The sequence below is a fragment of the Chiloscyllium plagiosum genome, unplaced genomic scaffold, assembly GCF_037043375.1.
Source record: "Chiloscyllium plagiosum isolate Xiang-an unplaced genomic scaffold, Cpla_swu_hap1 HiC_scaffold_1, whole genome shotgun sequence".
Classification (NCBI taxonomy): domain Eukaryota; kingdom Metazoa; phylum Chordata; class Chondrichthyes; order Orectolobiformes; family Hemiscylliidae; genus Chiloscyllium; species Chiloscyllium plagiosum.
The window spans coordinates 182,753,129-182,776,997 of NW_028270139.1; positions in this window are offsets into that span (position 1 = coordinate 182,753,129).

The window sequence follows — 23,869 nt, forward strand, 5'->3', positions numbered from 1 at the left end:
ATAATTTCTTCCTTGACCAACACCTCAGGTGACCTGAACGTGCTGGTATATGGTATGGAGTGGCCAGGGAATGTGCATTGAAACATGGGAGGAGCATATTGTCAAGGTGAGGCAGAAAGTGGGCAGATGGAAACACTGCTCCACCTCCATTATGAGTAAAAACACGTGTTAGGTACTCTCAGTATTGTTGGACATGCTGCAAATCACACACATTCCCAGGCTTCGCTAGAGGTCAAAATTCAACTGTGTCTGCAAGGACACCATGTATAAAGCTCTAGATAAATCATACAATCCCTACAGGGTAGAAACTGGCCATTTGGCCCAACAAGTCCACACTGACCCTCCAAAGAGTAAACCACCCAGACCTATTCCCCTATGCTATTACTCTACATTTACCCCTTAATAATCCAACTAATCTATACATCTCTGAACATTATGGGCAATTTAGCATGGCCAATTCACCTAACCTGCACATCTTTGGATTGTGGGAGGAAACTAGAGCACCCAGAGGAAACCCAGCAGACATGGGTCCCTAGTGCTGTGAGGCAGCAGAGCTAACCACGGAGACACTGTACCATCCCAAATGGGGAAGCACATATCCTCCTCCTAATGGCCACCTTTGTGTGTGTCTGCATCAAGCTGTGTGCAGACCTTTGGTTCACAAACACTAAATGTAACAAGGTACTGAGGTTCCATTCACCCTGGTGCAGGGCTGGTACTGTGGTTATTGCTGCTGCCTGACAACACCAGGGACCTGGATTTAATTCCAGTCTAGAGTGGTGCTGGAAAAGCACAGCTGGTAAGGCAGCATCCGAGGAGCAGGAGAATCGACATTTCGGTCAATAGTCCTTCATCAGGACGGTCTGATAAAGCTCTTTTGCCCGAAGCGTCAATTTCCCTGCTCCTCGGTTGCTGCCTGACTGGCTGTGCTTTTCCAGACTCTGATTTCCAGCATCTGCAGTCCTCACTTTTGCCTCAATTTGATTCCAGTCTTGGTTGACTGTCTGTGTAGAGTTTGCACATTTCCCCTGTGTCTCTGTGGGTTCCACACAGTAAAAAGATGTGCAGGTTAGGTGGATTGGCTGTGCTAAATCCTCCCATAGTGTCCAGGGATGTGAAGGCTATGTGGATTAGCCATGGTTAATGCTGGGTTACGGGGATAGTGTGGGGCACTGGGTTTGGATGGGACGCCCTTCGCGGGGTCAGTGCAGAATCAACTGGCTGAGAGGCCTCTATCCGCACTGTAAAGAATTTATGTTATGAAGGATAGGTCTGAACTTGTTGCCGCAGGACACTCCAAGTAGTTGGACTGCAGCCGTGGAGCATGAGCAAGATCCATTCATCAGGAATCAATGTTGATGGCACTTTCCATCATTTTAAGTGAGAGTACCTTGATGGACAGTAATTGGCTGGGTTGGATTTGTCCTGCTTTTTGTGTGCACCCCCCCCCCCCGCTTCTGCACTCTAATCCTTTTGCTGTGAAGGCCATCATACCTTTTGCACTTCTTTATCATCTGCTATGCCTGCATTTTTTTAGTTTCAAAAATATACTTTATTCATAAAATAATTTGATGGTCTGTACAGTTGGTCATGCCATACAAACGTAAACATTTGCATACAGAAATCAGAATTTATAATTTGTATATGCAGGTCTGTACATTTATCAATCATATGTCCATATATTTAGCTGAGGCATCAGCAGAACCCAAAAGACTACATGGCCCCCTGTTCTTCTAAGGCAGGCAGATGTTTTTTTCCCCACTGCGCCTTGGCAGCAGTTGCCCCAAGCGTCAGCGCGTCCCTCAACACGTAGTCCTGGACCTTGGAATGTGCCAGTCTGCAACACTTAGTCGGGGTCAACTCCTTCAGCTGGAAGATCAACAGGTTTTGGACTGCCCAGAGAGCGTCCTTCACCGAGTTCATGATCCTCCAGGCACAGTTGATGTTCGTCTCGGTGTGCGTTCCAGGGAACAGACCGTAGAGCACGGAGTCCCGCGTCACGGTGCTGCTCGGGACGAACCTCGACAAACACCACTGCATTCCTCTCCAGACTTCTGCATTGGCACATTCCAGAAGGAGGTGTGTGACAGTCTCGTCCCCACCACAGCTGCTTCGAGGGCAGCATACGATGTGGCTGAGAGTCTGGGCGTGCATAAAGAATCTCGCAGGCAGAGCCCTTCTCAACATCAGCCAAACCATGTCTTGGGTGCTTGTTGGAAAGTTCTGGCGATGAGGCATTCTGCCAAATGGCTTTGACAGTCTGCCCAGGGAACCACTCGATAGGGTCCACCCTCTCCTTTTCCCGAAGTGTCTCAAGGACACTACATGCTGACCACTTCCTGATGGACTTGTGGTCAAAGGTGTTTTTCTTCATAAACTTCTCCACGAAGGACAGGTGATACAGAACGGTCCAACTACTCGGAGCATTCCGCGGCAGCGAGGCCAGGCCCATCCTTCGCAACACCGGGGACAGGTAGAACCTCAGTACATAGTGACACTTGGTGTTTGCGTACTGGGGATCCACGCACAGCTTGATGCAGCCACACACAAAGGTGGCCATCAGGGTGAGGGTGGCATTGGGTGTGTTTTTTCCCCCGTTGCCCAGATCTTTATACATTGAGTCCTTTTGGACCCGGTCCATCTTTGATCTCCATATAAACTGGAAGATGGCCCGGGTGACTGCAGCGGCACAGGTTCTGGGAATAGGCCAGACCTGTGGCACATATAACAGCAATGACAGTGCCTCACACCTGATGACCAGGTTTTTTCCCACGATAGAGAGCGACCGTAGCTTCCATCTGCCCAGTTTCTGCCTCACTTTGCTGATACGCTCCTCCCAAGACTTGGCACACGCCCCAACCCCCCCCCCCCCCCCCCCACCCCCCGAACCAAATACCCAGCACCTTCAGGTGGTTGGTCCTGACGGTGAAGGGGATCGAGGATTGGTTGACCCAGTTCCCGAAGAGCATGGCCTCGCTCTTGCCTCGGTTTACCTTGGCCTCCAAGGCCCATTCAAACTGGTCACATATGCGCATGAGTCTGTGCACGGACAGCTGATCCGAGCAGAAAATGGCGACGTCCTCCATGTACAGGGAGGCCTTAACCTGCAGGTCCCCGCTGCCAGGAATAGTCACCCCTCTCAGACTCACATCCTTCCTGATGGGCTTGGCAAATGGCTCTATGCAGCACATAAACAAGGCAGGGGAGAGAGGGCAGCCCTTGCCTGACTCCAGGTCTGACTGGGAAGCTATCTGATTCCCACCCATTCATTGAGACTGCACTGACAATGTTGGTGTAGAGCAGTCTGATCCAATTGCAGATTCCCTCCCCAAAGCCCATTTTGGAGAGAACATCTCTCATATACGTGTGTGATATCCTGTCAAAGGCTTTCTCCTTGTCCAAGCTGATCAGGCAGGTGTCCACCCCCCTGTCCTGCACATAGGTGATCGTATACCTGAGGAGTGCGAGACTCCCAGCAATTTTCCTGCCCGGTACAGCACAGGTTGGGTCAGGGTGAATCACTGACCCCAGAGCAGACCTGACCCGGTTGGCGATAACCTTTGACAGAATTTTGTAATCCCCAGTCAATAGTGAGATTGGTCTCCAATTTTTGAGTTCCTCCCTCTCCCCCTTCCGCTTGTAGATGAGGGTGATGATGCCTTTCCTCATGGATTCACTCATGGTACCTGCCCGAAGCATACTGACATACACCTCCAGCAGGCCCTGGCCAATCAAGTCCCACAGAGCAGAATAGAGCTCGACCGGTAAGCTGTCGCTTCCGAGAGTTTTATTCTTTTTGAAGGACTCGAGGGCCTTGGTCAGCTCATCCAGAGATAGTGGCTGGTCCGGCCTCTCCCGTGTCCTGTCGTCTAAGACCTCTGTGATAGAGGACAGGAACGACTGTGAGGCCGCGCTGCCGGTTGGCTTCGAGTCATACAGACTGGCATAGAAGGATTTGCTGATCCTCATGATGTCAGCCTGAGATGACGTTACCGAGCCATCTTCTTCCTTCAGGCTGCTGAGCACGGAGCTCTCTTTGTGCACCTTCTTGAAGAAGAAACATGAGCACGTTTCGTCCTGCTCCATGGAGCAGACCCTGGACCGGAAGATTATCTTGGAGGCCTCCGAGGCAAAGAGCGAGGCCTGCTAGCCCTTCACCTCCTTGAGGTCCTCTGTGACATCGACCCTCATCGTCTGCAGCAGGAGCAGGTTCTGCATACTTTCCTGAAGTTGGGACAGTTTCCCCGCCTCTCTCTCGTCTCCTGAACACCATGAGGATGAAGAACCTCTTGATGTTCCCTTTTACTGTTTCCCACCGGTCTGCTGGGGAATCAAAGAGGGGCTTCACAGTTCCCCAACCTGCGTAGTTCCTCTTGAGCTCCTCAATGTTTCCCAGGGTCAACAGCTTTGTGTTCAGCTTCCACGTTCCCTTACCAGCCCGCTGCTCGTCCTGTAGGTGACAGTTGGCCAGCAGGAGGCAGTGGTCAGAGAAGAACACCGGCTTGACGTCGGTGGATCTGACCAAGAGCATTCGGGACACAAACAGGTAACCTATCCTTGAGCGGATAGACCCGTCTGCCCATGACCAGGTGTATCTACGCTGTGCTCCGTCTGCAGGGGTGATGAAGACGTCGTGCAGCTTGAGATCTTTTACCGTGTCCATCAAGGCTCTGGACATGGCGTCCAGTTTACTGTTCCCCCTCCCCCCGCGCCGGATCGTCCATCTGCATCAATTATACATTTGAAGTCTCCAGCCAGAATGACTGGCCTGGACATAGCCAGCAACAGTGGAAGCTGTTGCAGGACAGCCAGCCGTTCACTCTTACCCACTGGGGCATACACATTAATCAGTCTCAGGGGAGCATTCCTGTACATGATGTCGGTGACGAGGAGGCGCCTGCTCACCACCTCCTTAACCTCAGAGATGGTGGAGTTGCCTCCTTGCAACAGGATACCCAGGCCTGAGGAGCGGTTATCGTTGCCCCCCGACCAAACTGACGGCCCATGGGCCCACAAGCTCGACCATCTCCTGTAGCTGCTGAGGTGCGGTATCCCACACTCCTGCAGAAACAGGACATCAGCTTTAATGTTGGCCAGGAAGGCCATCTTAGAAACATCGCGTAGCCGATTTGGTGCTACGCACATTGATGCTGGCAATTGTTATCCCCATTTTAACAGTTTACGAGGTTACCAGTGTCCATTTGCTGCTGGTCTTGCCTCTCTGGGGTAGCTGTGTGCATCTCCATGGTGACGGCAAACTGCTGGACCCTCCCCCGCTCTGGTGTCTTCGTGTCGGGCCCAGGGTCCACACAGTCCAGTTCTCCATCTGACAGTGGGGCTGTCATAGGACCACTGCTCCCAGTTCCCAGGAAGTGTGGGCCGGTGGATACGTCTTGGTTCTCACTGGGTGGGGGCTAGTCTTTACCCGTCCCCTCAGAGGGATCGTCTTTCCCTGTTTGGGCGGTGCTGCCCTCCTTTTTCCCCGTGGCGCTCTGTCTCTTCCTCTGGTGACGACCCTCCTTACACCCGTCCTCATCGTCGGAAGAGCTGCCTGTATCCTCGTCGTGTCGGTGTCACTTCCCCCTTTGCTGGGTGGCTATGGGGGCCTGGTGAGGTTTCCTCTTCCTGCTTTTGACAGTAATCCAATCCTCTGCCTCCTTTGTTCCCTCCTCTTCCATTTCCTCCATCTGTTTTGAAAGGGCTTGGATCAGCTGCTGCACCTCCCCGCTGTCTGCTGTCTGATCCACTCCAGCCCCATGCATATCTTCGGTGACTGGTGTAGAAGGACACAGACAACTCATAATACAGTCCTCCCTCTCTATTTATAGTCATTCAGATAATAATGTGCCTTCCTGTTTTTACTACTGAAGTGGATAACTTTCCTTTTGTCCACGTTATACTTCATCTGTCATGTATTTGCCCACTCGTTCAGCCTGTCTAAATCACGCTGCATTTGAATGAGTTTCCAATCAATCTAATTCTTTCTACACAGTGAAACTCAAGGAAAGGCAGCAAAATGTCCAACTCAGAATTGATTAGGAAATAAATTTCAATGAAATGAGAAATAAAACAAATAACAAAATAATGTTTTACTATAATTTTTTAGCTTTGGTTGAGGGGTTAAGAAGTTTATGAAGCATTATTCCCAGTTGCATTTGAAGTGAATGGGGAGAGATCATTTGTTTGAAACTTGTTTCAAAATCCCTGGGCCTCAGGCAAAATTTCTAACAGTGTTTTGATTGGGAGATGCCGGTGTTGGACTGGGATGTACAAAGTTAAAAATCACACAACACCAGGTTATAGTCCAACAGGTTTAATTGGAAGCACACTAGCTTTCGGAGTGTCACTCCTTCATCAGGTGGTAGTGGAGGGCTCGATCCTAACACAGAATTTATAGCAAAAATTTACATTGTGATGTAACTGAAATTATACATTGAAAAATTGATTGTCTGTTAAGCCTTTCATCTGTTAGAATACCATGACAGTTTCACTTCTTTCATGTGTAAATCACAATACCTTTTTTTAAAAAAGTTGCATTCTCAAGTTAGCTGTTAACAATGGTGATAGCTAGACAATATGTTGAAAGTGTTAGCCCCCTCTGTTCTCTGTCTATGCCATGATGTTTAGATTGATTCTAATCTAGAAAGTGAGATAACGGAGGTTTACATGAATTCATGCAGTTTTTGAGCAAAGTACAGTGTAACCCTGCAAGTACAAATTCACCCCACAAAATATATGTGTGCATGTGGGGTCTTTGTCTGTCTGTGTGTGGGTTGGGGGTTGTGAGTGTGAGAAAGTGTATGTGTGTGTGTGTAGTGAGTGCAGAGTGTCTTAAGTCTGTGAGGGGATGCATGTGTGAGTGTGGGTGTCTGTGTGTGTGTCTGTGTATATGTGTGTCCGTGTATATGTGTGTCCGTCTGTATGCGTGTATAGGAGTGCCTGTGTGTGTGTGAGAGTGTGTGTGTAGGAGTATCTGTGTGTGTATAGTGCAATGGTGGTCACCTGTAATGTGACATGACCCCAAGGTCCCGGCTGAGGCCCGCCCTATGGGTACCGAACTTAGCTATCAGTCTCTGCTCAGCCACTTTCCTCTGCTGCCTTTCCCGAAGTCCACCTGGGAGGATGGTCACCCGAAGGTCCGAGGTCGAATGTCCTGGATCACTGAAGTGTTCCCCAACTGGGAGGGAACATTCCTGTCTGTTGATTGTTGTGCGGTGCCCATTCATCCATTGTCGTAGCCTTTGCTCGGTTTCCCCGATGTACCATGCCTCCGGGCATCCTTGCCTGCAACGTATAAGATAGACAACGTTGGCTGAGTCACATGAGTACCTGCCGTGTACATGGTGGGAGGTGTCCCCACGCGTAATAGTGGTATCTATGTCCACACTCTGACACGTTTTGCAGCGTCCACCGTGACAGGGTTGTATGGAGTTGTCCTGAGAGCCGGGCAGCTTGCTACGAACAACGATCTGTTTGAGGTTTGGCGGTTGTTTAAAGGCAAGTAGTGGAGGTGTGGGGAAGGTCTTGGTGAGGTGCTCATCCTCATTGATAATGTGTTGCAGGTCATGAAGAACATGGCGTAGTTTTTCAGCTCCTGGGAAATACTGAACAACAAAGGGTACCCTGTCAGTCGCAGCACGTGTCTGTCTCCTGAGGAGGTCATTACGGTTTCTTGCTGTGGCATGTCGGAACCGGCGGTCGATGAGTTGGGCATCGTACCCCGTTCTTGTGAAGGCATCCCTGAGTACGTCCAGGTGTCTGTCACGTTCCTTCTCATCTGAGCAGATCCGGTGTATGTGTAGGGCTTGACCATAGGGGATGGCTGTTTTAATATGTTTAGGGTGGAAGCTGGAGAAGTGCAGCATTGTGAGGTCATCTGTGGGTTTGCGGTAGAGTATGGTGCTGAGGTGTCCATCCTTGATGGAGACGCATGTGTCCAAGAATGAGACAGATAGTCGAGAGTAGTCCATGGTGAGTTTGATGGTGGGATGAAAATTGTTGATGTCACTGTGTAGTTTTATCAGTGACTCCTCGCCATGGGTTCAGAGGAAGAAAATGTTGTCAATGTACTTGGTGTATAATGTTGGTTGGAGATCCTCCGTAGAGAAGAAGTCTTGTTTGAACCTGTGCATAAAAATGTTGGCATATTGGGGTGCAAATTTGGTCCCCATGGCTGTTCCATGTGTCTGGATGGAGAATTAGTTGTCAAAGGTGAAGACATTGTGATCGAGGATAAAGCGGATGAGTTGTAGGATGATGTTTGGAGTATTTTGTTATTTCTGTTGACAAAAATGGACCGTCTAGTCAGCTAGAGATCAGGGGTGAGTCAGGAGGCTATCACAAATAATTGATTCACCTCCAAGCCTCTCACAAGTGAGCAAACATAATTTGTGCAGGAAACGTGGATATTGAATTGAAATTAACAAAGGATTAACAGCGACAAGGATTTACCAACAACGATGATGACACACACTCAGGTAAGCGTGATAACTTATGGATTGAATCTAAATTTTTTTGACAGACGGTAGGAGCTTTTACAGTTTGAATATATTATATAGAACATAGAACATACAGCACAGAACAGGCCCTTCGGCCCACGATGTTGTGCCGAACATTTGTCCGAGCTTAAGCACCCATCCATGTACCTATCCAATTGCCGCTTAAAGGTCGCCAATGATTCTGACTCTTCCACTCCCACAGGCAGCGCATTCCATGCCCCCACCACTCTCTGGGTAAAGAACCCACCCCTGACATCTCCCCTATACCTTCCACCCTTCACCTTAAATTTATGTCCCCTTGTAACACTCTGTTGTACCCGGGGAAAAAGTTTCTGACTGTCTACTCTATCTATTCCTCTGATCATCTTATAAACCTCTATCAAGTCACCCCTCATCCTTCGCCGTTCCAATGAGAAAAGGCCTAGCACTCTCAACCTATCCTCGTACGACCTATTCTCCATTCCAGGCAACATCCTGGTAAATCTTCTCTGCACCCTCTCCAAAGCTTCCACATCTTTCCTAAAGTGAGGCGACCAGAACTGCACACAGTACTCCAAATGTATCCTTACCAAGGTCCTATACAGCTGGAACATCACCTCACGACTCTTGAATTCAATCCCTCTGCTCATGAACGCTAATACACCATAGGCCTTCTTACAAGCTCTATCCACCTGAGTGGCAACTTTCAAAGATATTGAGCTAACATTTCTGATGGTGCAACCCTCATGGAACTATTCACTTTAATAGCTTGCTGTTAGCACTCTAACCACCTTTAGGATCAGACCTGCACAGGGAAGGATGCACTTTGCAATTGACAGATAGTGGAACAGATGATTGGTGATCTGTCTGGTTTCACTTGAACTGGCCAACACATTCTGATGAAGGGCTTATGCCCAAAACATCAATTCTCCTGGTCCTCGGATGCTGCCTGACCTGCTGTGCTTTTCCAGCACCACAGTCTCAACAGACACACACTGCTGTTCAGTTTCCATTGGGCACCGCGGGGATCAGACTCCCCAGTCAAGACAGAATAGTGCTGTCTTTGAATGAGTTCCCAATTAACCTAGTTTCTTTTCATTCCAAAAACTTATTCAGGGATTCCTTATGATGCTCTGTGTTCTCGGAGAAAGTGAGGACTGCAGATGGATTGTGGGAGGAAACTGGAGCACCCGGAGGAAACCCAGCAGACATGGGTCCCTGGTGCTGTGAGGCAGCAGTGCTAACCACGGAGCTACTGTACCACCCCAAATGGGGAAGCACATATCCTCATCCCAATGGCCACCTTTGTGTGTGTCTGCATCAAGCTGTGTGCAGACCTTTGGTTCACAAACACTAAATGTCACAAGGTACTGAAGTTCCTTTCACCCTGGTGCAGAGCTGGTACTGTGGTTATCGCTGCTGTCTGACAACACCAGGGACCTGTGTTTGATTCCAGCCTTGGTTGACTGGCTGTGTAGAGTTTGCACATTTCCCCTGTGTCTGTGTGGGTTCCACACAGTAAAACGATGTGCAGGTGGGACTAGATTGTGCAAACCGAAGGGTCTGTTTCCATGCTGTACATCTCTACGACTCTATTTTCATTGGATTCAAATTCCACCATCTGCCATGGTCGGATTCAAGTCAGGTCCCTGGGATATTACCTGGGTCTCTGGATTAACAGTCTCGCAACAGTTAAAAATCACACAACACCAGGTTATAGTTCAACAGGTTTAATTGGAAGCACATTAGCTTTTGGAGCGTCGCTCCTTCATCCGGTGGTTCATATGCTCCTCTGTCCAGGAATGCGAAGGCTATCTGGATTAGCCATGGTTAACAGCTGGGATATGGAGATAATGTGGGGCACTAGGTTTGGATGGGATGCCCTTTGAGGGGTCAGTGCAGAATTAACTGGCTGAGAGGCCTCTATCCGCACTGTAAAGAATTTATGTTGTGAAGGATAAGTCTGATCTTATTTCTGCAGAACACTCCAAGTAGTTGGACAATTTGTATCAGCTGTTCCTCCAGCGAAGGCTTTTAACAAAAACAGTCTTGAACACAAGTCCATCAGGCAGGGGTCAGCATGTAGCATCTTGAGAGGGTTGATTCTGTGGATAGTTTCCTGAGCAGACAGTTAAAAAGTCATTTAGCAGAACACCTATGCAGCAAGGCACAGTTTGGCTGGTTGTAGGAAGGGCACTCTGCATTAGATCCTTCATGTACACGTGGAATATCTGCACCATTGTACACTGCCCTCAAAGTGGCTGCCAGCGATGGGGGTGGGAGGCTGGGGTGAAGGGATCTCCTCAAATGTGCCTTTGCAAAGATGATCTGGAGAGAGATGTCAAGATTTGTCCCAAACAATTCCTTGACGCAGGACTCTGCGCTCCACGGGCTGGTGCCCAGGACACACTTTGAGACAAATATAACTGCCTGGCAAACCATCGACTTGCTTTGTAGTCTCTCTGAAACTAGTTCGTTTTCCAGTGATAAGGAGCTGACCTTGACCGAGTGTTGCAGACTGGTGCTTTCCAAAGTTCAAAACAACATCAAGACGGACAAACTGAAGCTTGGGACAAGGGCAGCTACTGACAAGATGTAGTGGAGAAACAGTCCTCGGGAGTGTTGCTGAACAAAGAGACCTTGGAGTGCAGGTTCATAGCTCCTTGAAAGTGAAGTCGCAGGTAGATAGGATAGTGAAGAAGGCGTTTGGTATGCTTTCCTTTATTGGTCAGAGTATTGGTATAGGAGTTTAAGAAACATTATTCCCAGTTGCATTTGAAGTGAATGGAGAGAGATCATTTGTTTGAAGCTTGTTTCAAAATCCCTGTGCCTCAGGCAAAAGTTCTACCTGTTTTGTTATTTCTGTTGACAACAATGGACTGTGGCGGTGGAGTCAGGAGGCTATCACAAATAATTGATTCACCTCCAAGCCTCTCACAAGTGAGCAAACTTAATGCCAGAAGCAACTTCAAATTTGTGCAGGAAACGTGGATTTTGAATTGAAATTAACAAAGGATTAACAGCGACAAGGATTTACCAACAACGATGATGACACACACTCAGGTACTCGTGATAACTTATGGATTGAATCTAAATTTTTTTGACAGATGATAGTAGCTTTGGAGGTTTTACAGTTTGAATATATTGAGCTAACATTTCTGATGGTGCAACTCACATGGAACTATTCACTTTAATAGCTTACTGTTAGCACTCTAAATCAACTTTAGGATCCAGACCTGCACAGGGAAGGATGCACTTTGCAATTGACAGACGGATTGGTGATCCGTCTGGTTTCATTTGAACTGGCCAGCACATTCTGATGAAGGGCTTATGCCCAAAACGTCAATTCTCCTGCTCCTCGGATGCTGCCTGACCTGCTGTGCTTTTCCAGCATCACAGTCTCAACAGACACACACTGCTGTTCAGTTTCCATTGGGCACCACGGGGATCAGACTCCCCAGTCAAGACAGATTAGTATTTTAATTGAATGAGTTCCCAATTAACCTTGTTTCTTTTCATTTCTAAAACTTATTTCTAAAACTGATGATGCTCTGTGTTATAGGAGCAAGTGAGGACTGGAGATCAGAGTCGAGAATGTGGTGCTGGAAAAGCACAGCAGGTCAGGCAGGGTCCGAGGAGACGGTACATCAACATTTTGGGCATAAAGGGCTTATGCCCAAATGTCGATTCTCCTGCTCCTCAGGTGCTACCTGACTGGCTGTGCTTTTCCAGTGCCAACCTCTTCAACTCTGATGCTCTGTGTTCAGAAATCAGAGTTTTAGAAGAACAAAGAAAATTTACAGCCCAGGAACAGGCCCTTCAGCCCTCCAAGCCTGAGCCGATCCAAATGTATTGTCTAAACCTGTCGGTCAATTTCTAAGCATCTGTATCCCTCTGCTCCTCACCTACGCATGCATCTGTCCAGACTCATCTTAAATGAATCTACCGTGCCTGCCTCAACCACGTCTGCTGGCAATTCGTTCCAGACACCCACCACCCTCTGTGTGAAGTACTTGCCGCATGTATCTCCCTTAAACTTTCCACCTCTCACCTTGAAAGCATGACCCCTCGTTATTGATACCTTCACACTGGGGAAAAGTTTGTCTCCATCCAAAAAGATATCTTTAAAAATTCTTTTTAAAAGATAATTTGGTCAGCTCACCATGTGAGAGAGTTGAATTGTTGTTTTTCATTTTTAATAGTTTCTGCTGTGTTTCTCAAAGAAGATGTGTTTATTTCTTTCCTACTGGATTGTGCAGAGATCTTTCATCAATTAAATAGTTTTGAAATATTCAAGTCTATTAAGGTGCTGGAAATGCAGAAATTAATTTTCACACAATAAAGCTCAGTTCTCTGGAGTGATACTTGACCAGGTGACTGTTTTGCCAAACACATCACAGAGAGTCTGCAGTTTGGAGCTTTATTCATGAAAGTCATATTACTTTTGATCATGTTATTAGCTTATATCTTTAACTTACTGGATAGCCCTGGGTTGGTGTAAACATGCAGCAATCAGATGTGTGAAGTGTTTTGTGGTATTTTATGTTGGAATGTCAGACCTGATCTGCCGAATGTCTTTGTTTTCAACGGATAAACTTCACACTTCCTTCTCAGTGTTTAAACTAATCACATTGGTGTCGCATTGGTAATGTCTCCAGTTTCTTCAATGCTGCTTTTAAATGATTGGACAATCACCTGATGAAGGAGCGACGCTCCGAAAGCTAGTGTGCTTCCAATTAAACCTGTTGGACTATAACCTGGTGTTGTGTGATTTTTAACTTTGGACACCCCAGTCCAACACCGGCATCTCCGAATCATCTACATACAGGTTATAGACAATAGGTGCAGCCCTTCGAGCCTGCACCGCCAACCGTTAACATCAAAGAAACTGGTTGAGATAATGCCACTTTGGATACAGTCAGGACATTGCACCAACATACTGTTTGAAGTTGTGTTTCGAGTCCTGGAGAGGTACAGCCTTCGGTCCAACTTGTCCATGCTGACCAGATACCCCAACCCAATATAGTCCCACCTGCCAGCACTTGGCCCATATCCCTCCAAACCCTTCCTATTCATATACCCATTCAGGTGCCTTTTAAATGTGGCAATTGTACTAGCCTCCACCACTTCCTCTGGCAGCCCGGCTTCCAAATAAACCTGCCAGACTATAACTTGGTGTTGTGTGATTTTTAACTTTGTACACAACACCAAGTTATAGACCAACAGGTTTATTTGGAAGCACGAGTTTTCAGAGTGCTGCTCCTTCATTACACTGGCACGTTGAAATCAAGTTGTGCTTGTTCGGCTTGGCTTTTAGCTTCCAATTTGCTAATATGAAACAACCTAAACCATTGCAAATCAGCCAGAAGAACAGAACGTAATTGTTCCTTTTCTCTCCTGGAATGGATTCCTTGGTTGATATTTGAATGATCAGTAACAGATAATGTCACAGCCGTATAGGTGAAAACAGATTCTTAGAAAAGAACAAGTAATTTTAATTAGGGTTTCCAGTTATCTGTGAGAAAGCCCATCTAAAATCAGCAAACAAAAATTATACTGAACTTCATAGTTCCGTTATTACACACCAGTACCTTTCTTGTCCACTTCAATGTTTTGATATGGTAAACAGCTTCCAAACTTGTTAATACCACGTGCTGCAAGACTGGAAACAATGTTGCAGGTTTCCTAATCGGGGCAGGAAGGTATAAAATACAAAAGAACACAGATTTTGACAACTGGCTGCCATTGCTTTCCATTACTTCTTAAACTAGCGGCATTGTCGGTGTAGTGGTTATGATGTGGAGGTGCTGGTGCTGGACAAAGTTAAAAATCACACAACACCAGGTTATTTTTTTGTAGATTAGATATGTGAACTTCAGTCAGGCGTTCAACAAGGTTCCCCATGGGAGACTGAGAACTAGCCATTTGGATACAGAACTGGCTCAAAGGTAGAAGACAGAGGGTGGTGGTGGAGGGTTGTTTTTCAGACTGGAGGCCTGTGACCAGTGGAGTGCCACAAGGATCGGTGCTGGGTCCTCTACTTTTTGTCATTTACAATAATGATTTGGATGCGAGCATAAGAGGTACAGTTAGTAAGTTTGTAGATGACACCAAAATTGGAGGTTTAATGAACAGTGAAGAGGGTTATCTCAGATTACAACAGGATCTGGACCAGATGGGTCAATGGGCTGAGAGGTGGCAGATAATTCAGATAAATGTGAGGTGCTGCATTTTGGGAAAGCAAATCTTAGCAGGACTTATACACTTAATGGTAAGGTCCTCGGGAGTGTTGCTGAACAAAGAGACCTTGGAGCGCAGGTTCATAGCTCCTTGAAAGTGAAGTCGCAGGTAGATAGGATAGTGAAGAAGTGTTTGGTATGCTATTGGTCAGAGTATTGAGTACAGGAGTTGGGAGGTCATGTTGCAGCTGTACAGGACATTGGTTAGGCCACTGTTGGCATATTGCGTGCAATTCTGGTCTCATTCCTATTGGAAAGATGTTGTGAAACTTGAAAGGGTTCAGAAAAGATTCACAAGGATGTTGCCAGGGTTGGAGGATATGAGTTACAGGGAGAGGCTGAACAGGCTGGGGCTGTTTTCCCTGGAGCGTCGGAGGAGGCTGAGGGGTGACCTTATAGAGATTTACAAAATTATGAGGGGCATGGATAGGATAAATAGATAAAGTCTTTTCCCTGGGGTGGGGGAGTCCAGAACTAGAGGGCATAGGCTTAGGGTGAGAGGGGAACGATATAAAAGAGACCTAAGGGGCAGCTTTTTCCCGCAGAGGGTGGTACGTGTATGGAATGAGCTGCCAGAGGAAGTGGTGGAGGCTGGTACAATTGCAACATTTAAGAGGCATTTGGATGGATATATGAATAGGAAGGGTTTGGAAGGATATGGGCCGGGTGCTGGCAGGTGAGACTAGATTGAGTTGGAATATCTGGTCGGCATGGACGGGTTGGACCGAAGGATCTGTTTCCATGCTGTACATTTCTATGACTCTTACTTACAGGCCCTTCGGCCCAACAAGTCCACACCGACCCACCAAAGTGCAACCCAGCCAGACCCATTCCCCTACATTTACCCTATTCACCTAACACTACGGGCAATTTAACATGGCCAATTCACCTAACCTGCACATTTTTGGACTGTGGGAGGAAATGAAAGTACCCAGAGGAAAGAGCTGAAAAATGTGTTGCTGGAAAAACGCAGCAGGTCAGGCAGCATCCAAGGAGCTGGAGAATCGACGTTTCGGGCATAAGCCCTTCTTCAGGAATGAGGAGGGTGTGCCAAGCAGGCTAAGATAAAAGGTAGGGAGGAGGGACTTGGGGGAGGGGGTTGGGAATGCGATAGGTGGAAGGAGGTTAAGGTGAGGGTGATAGGCCGGAGAGGGGGTGGGGGCGGAGAGGTCGGGAAGAAGATTGCAGGTCAAGAAGGTGGTGCTGAGTCCGAGGGTTGGGACTGAGACAGGCTGGGGGGAGGGGAAGTGAGGAAGCTGGAGAAATCTGCATTCATCCCTTGTGGTTGGAGGATTCCTAGGTGAAAGATGAGTCGTGTTGCCATGGTCTGGCGATGGAGGAGGCCAAGGACCTGCATGTCCTTGGTGGAGTGGGAGGGGGAGTTAAAGTGTTCAGCCACGAGGCGGTTGGGTTGGTTGGTCCGGGTGTCCCAGAGGTGTTCTCTGAAACGTTCCGCAAGTAGGCGGCCTGTCTCCCCAATGTAGAGGCAGCCACATCGGGTGCAGCGGATGCAGTAAATGTTTGTGGAGGTGCAGGTGAATTTGTGATGGATATTGAAGGATCAATTGGGGCCTTGGAGGGAAGTGAGGGAAGTGAGGGCGCATTTTGCATTTCTTGTGGTTGCAGGGGAAGGTGCCGGGAGTGGAGGTTGAGTTGGTGGAGGCTGTGGACCTGATGAGGGAGTCACCTTTCTGGAACGCTGATAGGGGAGGGGAGGGAAATATATCCCTGGTGATGGGGTCTGTTTGGAGGTGGCAGAAATGACGAAGGATGATACTCAGCACCGCCTTCTTGACCTGCAATCTTCTTCCCGACTTCTCCGACCCCACCCCCTCTCCGGCCTATCACCCTCACCTTAACCTCCTTCCACCTATGGCATTCCCAACGCCCCTCCCCCAAGTCCCTCTTCCCTACCATTTTTCTTAGCCTGCTTGGCACACACCCTCTCATTCCTGAAGAAGGGCTTATGCCTGAAACGTCGATTCTCCTGCTCCTTGGATGCTGCCTGATCTGCTGCGTTTTTCCAGCAACACATTTTTCAGCTCTGATCTCCAGCATCTGCAGTCCTCACTTTCACCCGGAGGAAACCCACGCAGACATGGGGAGAATGTGCAAACTCCACACAGTCACCTGAGGCGGGAATGGAACCCGGGTCTCTGGCGCTGTGAGGCAGCAGTGCTAACCACTGAGCCACCGTGCCACCAGTTATAGTCCCAGCAGGTTTATTTGAAGTACTAGGTTTCAGAGTACTGCTCCTTCATCAGGTAACTAGTAGCACTACTGCCTGACAGCACCAGGGACCCGAGCTCATTTTCAGCCTTGGGCTAGTGTGGAGTTTGCATGTTCTCCCCATGTTTGAGTGCGTTTCTGGTGGTTGCTTGGGATTCCCCCCATAGTTCAGGGACATGCAGGTTGGGTGAATACGCTGTACTAAATTCCCCTGCAGTGTGCAGGTTAGAGTGATTAACCATAACAAATGTGGAGTTGGAGGGAAAAGATGGGCAGGGGCATTTTATTTGGAGAGTCAAAGCACGCCATGCTGTCTGACCCACTCTGACCTCCAGCATTTGTTGTTTTCAGTACACATTCCAGCTTTTGCATTAATTTGCTCTTTCCAGTTAGCCTACTATTGCTTGTTAGGGATTCTAAGCTGTTCCTCAAAATTTGCTTTCCTTAATTTCAAATTCTGCTATTTCAAATTTTCTCCTATATCAGACTTTGTCCCCTGTTGATTCCCATGCAATAGCAGACACATTTATGTCTCCATGGACTTTAGCACAGCCTTCAGAAGGTTCCACATGGAAGATGGTTAAGTCGGGTTAGATCACAAGGAATTCAGGGAGGGCTAGCCAGTTAGACACAAAATTGTCTTGACAGTGGGAGAAAGAGAATGGTGGTAGAGAGTTGTTCCAACTGGAGGCTGGAAAGATCGGTGTGCTGCAAAGATCGGTGCTGGGTCCTCTGTTGTTCATTATTTATATAAATTATTTGGATAAAAATAAAGGAGGCACGATTGGTAAGTTTGCGGGTGACAGCAAAATTGGAGTATAGTGGACAGTGAAGATATTTATCTAAGAGTACAACGGGATCTTATTCAACTGGGCCAGTGGGCTGAGGAATGGCAGATGGAATTTAATTCAGATAAATGCGAGATATTGCATTTTGGTAAGACAACCAGGGCAGGACTTACACAGTTAATGGAAGGGCTCTTGGGGAGTGTTCTCAAACAGAGACCAAGGGGTCTAGGTACATAATTGTTTGAAAGTGGCGTCAGGGAGACAGGGTGGTGCATTTGGTATACTTGTCTTCATCGGTGAGAGCATTGAGTACAGGAATTGGGAAGTCATGTTTGGTGAGGCCACATTTGGAATACTATTTACAGACGACACAAAGGTTGGAGGTGTCGTTGACAGTATAGAGGGCTATTGTAGGCTGCAGCGGGATATTGACAGGATGCAGAGATGGGCTGAGAGGTGGCAGATGGAGTTCAACCTGGATAAATGCGAGGTGATGCATTTTGGAAGGTCGAATTTGAAAGCTGAGTACAGGATTCAGGATAGGATTCTTGGCAGTGTGGAGGAAGAGAGTGATCTTGGGGTACAGGTACATAAATCCCTTAAAATGGCCAGCCAAATGGGCAGGGTTGTTAAGAAAGCATATGGTGTTTTGGCTTTCATTAGCAGGGGGATTGAGTTTAAGAGTCGTGAGATCTTGTTGCAGCTCTATAAAACTTTGGTTAGACCGCACTTGAAATACTGCATCCAGTTCTGGTCGCCCTATTATAGGAAAGATGTGGATGCTTTGAAGAGGGTTCAGAGGAGGTTTACCAGGATGCTGCCTGGACTGGAGGGCTGATCTTATGAAGAGAGGTTGATTGAGCTCAGACTTTTTTCATTGGAGAAAAGGAGGAGGAGAGGGTACCTAATTGAGGTATACAAGATAATTAGAGGCATAGATAGAGTCGATAGCCAGAGACTATTTCCCAGGGCAGAAATGGCTAACACGAGGGGTCACAGTTTTAAGCTGGTTGGAGGAAAGTATAGAGGGGATGTCAGAGGCGGGTTCTTTACACACAGAGTTGTGAGAGCATGGAATGCATTGCCAGCAGCAGTTGTGGAAGCAAGGTCTTTGGGGACATTTAAGAGACTGCTGGACATGCATATGGTCACAGAAATTTCAGGGTGCATACATGAGGATCAGTGGTCGGCACAACATGTGGGCTGAAGGGCCTGTTCTGTGCTGTACTGTTCTATGTTTTATGTTCTATATTTACAATTCTGGTCACCTTGCAATAGGAAGGATGTTATTAAAGTGGAATCGGTGCAAAACAGATTTGCAAAGCTGCTACCGAGACATGGAGTGTTTGAGTTATAAGGAGAGGCTGAATCGGCAGAGATGTAGGGATGACATGGTCGAGGTTTATAAAATCATGAGGGGCAATAGATAAAGGGTGTATGTATATTGAGCAAACTGCTAGAGGAAGTAATACAGGTGAGTACAATTACAACATTTATAAGGAATTTCGACAGCTACATAGTTAGCATAGGCTTAGAGGAATATGGGCCAAATACAGGCAAATGGGACTAGTTTCTTTGTGAGTGGGAGATCATGCCTCACAGATTTGATGAAGTGACCAGGAAGGTTGATCAGGGCAGGGCAGTGAACATAGTCTATATGTATTACAGTAAGGCCTTTGATAAGGTTCCACATGGTAGGCTGCCCTTGAAGGCTAGATTACATGGAATCCAAGGTGAGCTGGCAAATTGGATACAAAATTGGTTTGATGGTAGGACGCAGAGGGTAATAGTGGAAGGATGCTTGTCAGACTGGAGGCTTGTGAGTAGTGGAGTACCTCAGGGGTCAGTGTTGGGTCCATTGCTGTTTGTTACCTATATCAATGATTTGGATGAGAATGTCCAAGGCATTCATTAATTTGCTGTTGGCACTAAACTAGGCAGCATTGTGGACAGTTAGGAAGATTATCAGAAATTGCAGCAAGACCTTGACCAGCTGGGGAGTTTATGGAGTTTAGTATGGATAAGTGTGTGGTCTTGCATTTTGGAAAGTCAAATCAAGGTAGGAATTTCACGGTGAATGGTAGGGCCTTAAGGAATGTCATGGAACAGAGGGACCTTGGAGTTCAGGTTCACAGTTCTCTGAAAGTGGTGTTCCAGGTGGACAGGGCAATGATGAAGGCTTTTGGCACACTGGCCCTCATCAGTCAGGTCATTGAGTATAGAAGTTGGGAAGTTATGTTGCTGTTATCCAGGATGTTGGTGAGACCATGCTTGGAGTATTGCGTTCAGTTTTGGTCACCTTGTTGTAGGAAGGACGTCACTAATCTAGAAAGAACGCAGAAGAAATTTACAAGGACATTGTCTGGACTCCATGGTCTGAGTTTTAGGGAGAGGTTGAACAAGCTAGAATGTTTATTTAGATTAGATTAGATTAGATTACAGTGTGGAAACAGGCCCTTCGGCCCAACAAGTCCACACCGACCCGCCGAAGCGAAACCCACCCATACATTTACCCCTTACCTAACACTACGGGCAATTTAGTATGGCCAATTCACCTGACCCTGCACATCTTTGGACTGTGGGAGGAAACCGGAGCACCCGGAGGAAACCCACGCAGACACGGGGAGAATGTGCAAACTCCACACAGTCAGTCACCTGAGGCAGGAATTGAACCTGGGTCTCTGGCGCTGTGAGGCAGCAGTGCTAACCACTGTGCCACCGTGCCATAGAGCATAGGAGACTGAGGGGGGAACCTTTTAGAGGTGTATAAGATTATGAGAGGCATGGACAGGGTAAATGCACTCAGTCTTTTTCCCAGGGTTGGAGAATGGAGGACAAGAGGACATATAAGGGAACCTGAGAGGCAACTTTCTTACACAGAGGGTGATGTGCATATGGAATGAGCTGCTAGCGGAAGTGGTGGAGGCATAAACATTAATAACATTTAAAAGGCATTTAGACAAATACATGGATAGGAAAGGATTAGAAGGATATGAGCCAAGTGCAGGGAAATGGGGTTATGGAGGTCAGACATTTTGGTCAGCATAGACCAATTTGGGCCAAAAGACATGTCTCCGTGCTGTAGGACTCTATGACTCGCGTTCATTTTAAGAAACCTGGTCAGCATGGACAAGTTGGGCCGAAGGGTCTGTTTCCATGTTATGTGACTCTACGTCTCAAGGCATACTGACGTTGCCACCCAGGAAAGTGCTGTCTCCAAAGACCACCAATGACTGCACGTTGTTCAGCACCTTTCCCGAATCCTCAGGTATTGGAGTAGTGCATGTCCAAAGACAGCAAGACCTGAACGATAGCCCTAGATTTGTGATGACAAGTGACAAGTAGCATTTGTCCCACACATGTGCCAGGTCATGATCATCTTAGAACAAGAGACAATATGTGACCTTTGGCATTTGATGGTTGCATCATTAAAGGGGGTGAAAGTGAAGACTGCAGATGCTGGAGATCAGAGTCGAGGAGTGTGGTGCTGGAAAAGCTGGCCAGGCAGCATCCGGGGAGAAGGAGAATCAAGTATAAGCTGATGAAGAGCTAATACTCAACACGTCGATTCTCCTGCTCCTTGGATGCTGCCTGACCGTCTGTGCTTTTTCAGCACCACCTTCTTTGACTCAGCATCATTGAAGCCCACCTCCCAATCACTATCTCGGGGTTACCATTGATCAGAAACGGAAGTGAACACTGCTGGCCATATAAGTACTGTGCCTCCAAGAGCAGACTCATGAGCATCTGCAACAAGTTTGAACTGGCCTCAGGATACAAGGTAACTCAAGGCAGCAGCAATGTCATATTAGCACACAGAACATAGAACAATACAGTGCAGAACAGGCCCTTTGGCTCACAATGTTGTGCTAAGGATTAATCCTAATATAAAATATAATAACTTAACCTACGCACCCCTCATTTCACTGCTATCTATGTGCATGTCCAGCAGTTGCTTAAATGTCCCTAATGAAATGTAGGGGGTGATGGATTCTCTGGGGAACGTAGCACGAACAGCCAAGTTTCTGGTATTGAGACTGGCTCTAATGCAACGAGAGGGGTATGTTGGCTTCCAAGAGATCAACTGTGTTAGGGGAGTCTGAAGGCCAAGGGACAGACAGACGTTTCTGTGGCCAGCAGAGAAAAAGCAGAATGGTGCATTGTTTCCCTAGTGCCAGGATCAAGGATGTCTCAGAAAGGGTGCAGAATGTTCTCACGGGAGAGAGGGGCCAGCAAGAGGTCATTGTCCACATTGGAATCAACGATAAACCTAACTCTCCTGGTAATATCCTCCCTCAGCACCCTGGAAAGGGTACAGAGGAGATTTACTAGGATGTTGCCTGGTATGGAAGGAATGTCTTACGGGGAAAGGCTGAGGGTCTTGAGGCTGTTCTCGTTAGAGAGAAGAAGGTTGAGATGTGACTTAATAGAGACATACAAGATAATCAGAGGGTTAGATGGGGTGGAGAGGGAAAACCGTTTTCCAAGTATGAGGACGGCAAACACGAGGGGACACAACTTTAAAAAGTGAGGGGAGATAGGTATAAGACAGATGTCAGAGGTAGTTTATTTACTCAGAGTAGTAAGGGCATGGAATGCTTTGCCTGCATCGGTAGTAGATTCGCCAAGTTTAAGTGCATTTAAGTCGTCATTGGACAGGCATATGGACGTACATGGAATAGTGTAGGTGGAATGGGCTTCAGATTAGTATGACAGGGCGGCGCAACATCGAGGGCCGAAGGGCCTGTACTGCGCTGTAATGTTCTATGTTCTATAGGAAGGGAAAAGGTTGAGATTCTGAAGGGAGATTACAGAGAGGCAGAAATTTAAAAAGGAGGTCCTCAAGGGTAGTAATATCTGGATTTCTCCCAGTGCTACGAGCTAGTGAGGGCAGGAATAGGAGGATAGAGCAGATGAATGCATGGCTGAGGAACTGGTGTATGAGAGAAGGATTCTCATTTTTGGATCATTGGAATCTCTTTTGGGGTAGAAGTGACCTGTACAAAAAGGACAGATTGCACCTAAATTGGAAGGGGATTAATATACTGGCAGGGAGATTTGCTAAAACTGCTTAGGAGGATTTAGACTAGCAAGTTGGGGGGGGGGGGGGGGGGGGGGGGGGGTGGGACCCAGGGAGATAGTGAGGTAAGAGATCAATCAGAGCTGAAAATGTGTTGCTGGAAAAGCGCAGCAGGTCAGGCAGCATCCAAGGAACAGGAGAATCGACGTTTCGGGCATAAGCCCTTCTTCAGGAAGGCTTATGCCCGAAACGTTGATTCTTCTGTTCCTTGGATCCTGCCTGACCTGCTGCGCTTTTCCAGCAACACATTTTCAGCTCTGATCTCCAGCATCTGCAGCCCTCACTTTCTCTCCTAAGAGATCAATCTGAGACTGGTACAGCTGAGAACAGAAATGAGTCAAACAGTCAGGGCAGGCAGGGACAAGGTAGGACTAATAAATTAAACTGCATTTATTTCAATGCAAGAGGCCTAACAGGGAAGGCAGATGAACTCAGGACATGGTTAGGAACATGGAACTGGGATAACATAGCAATTACAGAAACATGGTTCAGAGATGGGCAGGACTGGCAGCTTAATATTCCAGTATACAAATGCTACAGGAAGGATAGAAAGGGAGGCAAGAGAGGAGGGGGAGTGGCATTTTTGATAAGGGATAGCATTACAGCTGTGCTGAGGGAGGATATTCCCAGAAATACATCCAGGGAAGTTATTTGGGTGGAACTGAGAAATAAGAAAGTGATGATCACCTTATTGGGATTGTATTATAGACCCCCTAATAGTCAGAGGGAAATTGAGAAACAAACTTGTAAGGAGATCTCAGCTATCTGTAAGAATGTTTCGGAGATGCCGGTGTTGGACTGGGGTGTATAAAGTTAAAAAGGTGACGGACACCTGGAAGTACTCAAGGATGCCCTCACAAGAACGGGGCACAATGTTCAACTCATCGACCGCCAGTTCCGACGTGCCACAGCAAGGAACCGTAATGACCTCCTCAGGAGACAGACATGGGCTGCAATTGACAGGGTACCCTTCGTTGTTCAGTACTTCCCAGGGGCTGAAAAATTACGCCATGTTCTTCGTGACCTGCAACACATTATCAATGGAGATGAGCACCT